At 42.9% G+C, this 2427-nt stretch overlaps 1 protein-coding gene across 1 annotated transcript in view; it reads right to left on the bottom strand.

Moving 5' to 3' along the window:
• Positions 1-1907: 1907 nt before the first annotated feature.
• Positions 1908-2427, bottom strand: part of RFX8 (RFX family member 8, lacking RFX DNA binding domain) — a 33135-nt gene continuing 32615 nt past the window's right edge. The window contains exon 16 of the mRNA XM_010727815.2: positions 1908-2265. The gene's annotated coding sequence lies outside the window, so the exon portion shown is untranslated. The remainder of the gene's footprint in view (positions 2266-2427) is intronic.

A 2427-nucleotide genomic window follows, 5' to 3' on the forward strand; every position in this document is an offset into this window, starting at 1 on the left:
AGCTCCGCACGGCGGGGGGCAGAACTCGGGCCGTGCTGCCCTGCGTGTGCGCGGAGCTGCTGCGCTGTACTGTGGTCGCTGGGCAAGGTCTTAATCAGGCAAAGATGTGAATGTTGGAGTTTATTTAAACGGCTCTACCCCACGGGGGTGCTTCTCTTGGCAGTTGATCCCTAGTAGAGCAGCGCTGTGAATTCAATTGTATGAAACAGCCCAGGTGGCCAAGAAAGCGGACGATATCCTTGCTTGTACCAGAAATGGTGCAGCCAGCAGGAGCAGGGGGTGATGTGCCTCTGTACTTGGCACCGACAAGGCCACACCTCAATGCTGTGTTCAGTTTTGGCTCCATCATTACAAGAAACACATCCACACTGTGGAGCGTGTCCAGAGAAAGGCAGCAAAGCTGCAAAGGGTCTGGAGTATGGGCCTGATGGGAGTGGCTGAGGGAACTGGGATTGTTTAGTCTGGAGAAGAGGAGGCTCAGGGGAGACCTTATCACTCCCTGCAGCCACTCGAAAGGAGGTCGTGGAGAGAGGGGGGACAGCCTCTTCTCCCAGGTATCAGTAATAGGACAGGAGGTGACAGCCTCAAGTTGCACCAGGGGATGCTCAGGCTGGGTATTAGGAAACATTTCTTTTCAAAAAGAGCAGTGATGCAGTGGCACAGGCTGCCAGGGAGGTGGTGCAGTCACCGTCCCTGGAGGTTTTCCAGAACCGTGTGGATGTGACACTGAGGGACGTATCAGTGGGCATAGTGGGGTGGGCTGACGGTTGGACTGGATGATCTGAGAGGTCTTTTCTGACCTTAGTGATTCTGTGATTCTATTCTTCCATTGCTGGTTCTCAGGGACATGTAGCAGATCCCTTGGAGCTGTGAAGAGCAGATTTCAGGGTTGATCAATGGCTTCTGCTTGATTGCAAAATGCATATCTCATCTTGAGTGTAAAGGATCTATGAAATGCTGAGTATTTTTAACTTCTTTTTATTTATTTTATTCCTTTATCCTCACCATAATCACCTGAAGGAATGCAACGAACCTTAAGGTTGAAATTCGTTTTTCGGATGGTAAAGATACATCCCCAGTGTACGTAATTTCCCCACCAAATTCTCAGCTTGAGAACTGAATGCTCTCCTGCTGTTCCTTTAGCATATGGTCCTGACTGCATGTGCTGTGCTATTTTGTCTACCGATTCCCACTTCAGTGCTTGAGCTGAGGAGTGTAGGTGCAAGGAACAAATAAATGTAGATTTTCCAAGCACAAAATGAGTAAAAGTTTCATAAACTCCTGAGGAATGCTTCTTTCTAGCTCAGGAAATGTCCCTTCTTAAAATTAATGGAGCAGCTGTCCCCTCTTGAAACAATGAGCACACCCAGGAAGCCTCCTCCCACAGGACACGCTTTTCAAAAGCACCTAAAAAAACCAATTCCCAGTGTTTCTCACATGACAATTAGTCGAATTCCTCATGCATTGTGATGCATGTGCCACATACATTTCATTCTCTAAATTTACCTTAACATATAGGTTTGCTCCAGGTTCCTCTTTGTAGATTCTTTGCTCATACTCTGCTTGTAGAGCACATTCCAACAACTTAGTTTCTGACATAAACAAATCAATAGCATTATATACAACCTATTTGATGTCAGTTAGTAGAATTAGGTCTGAGATATCGACTCTTGTATCCTGCACAAGTGGGAAGCAAAGCGGGACTTTTTCAAGACACAGAAATCAGTGCTAAGCTCTACATGCAATAAATGTCAATTTTAAATTACATACTGCTGACAGAAAGCAGCACTGATTCAGGGTCATCAATCTATTCTGCAGCTTCCACATAAGTTTAACACAATGACTTCAAATGGGCCTTCTGCTTCCTTGATGTCTGAAGTCCAAGAAATAAAATAAACCCCACACTTTTCACCTTTTCATTCTGAAGATTTATTCAAATTAAGTCTAATAACCAAAACACATGACAACTTACAATAGCTGTCTCACTAGCACAGTTTGGCATTTAGTATTTACAGAGGAAGATCTTAAACTTAAGAGAATGAAAATATTATTTCTTAAAATTGTATTAGAAAGTAAGACTGGCCTATGCTTATAAAGTAATTTTGAAAGTCAGGCTGATTTTCTCTGAAAATTAACTGGGAATGGGAGGCAAAAATGAAAAGAAACATTCTGTCCATCTCTGAGTAAGAAGTGCTTATCATCTGACCACAAGATCCAACTGAATTGAAGTTTTTGCTATTTTGTCTTCCAAATGACCTGGGCATGCTGAAAGTTAGAAAAGAAACATGCAAGTATTTTGATTGGAGGAACTGTAAATCGTGTAAATCATCTTGTTAAACAACTTCATCATCTTTGTTAAATCAACTTTGTTAAACAAGAAAGTCTTCTCTCTACTTTCCAGCTTCATATTCTGCTTTTTTTTTTTTT

This window comes from Meleagris gallopavo, chromosome 1 (assembly GCF_000146605.3).
Source record: "Meleagris gallopavo isolate NT-WF06-2002-E0010 breed Aviagen turkey brand Nicholas breeding stock chromosome 1, Turkey_5.1, whole genome shotgun sequence".
Taxonomy (NCBI): Eukaryota; Metazoa; Chordata; class Aves; order Galliformes; family Phasianidae; genus Meleagris; species Meleagris gallopavo.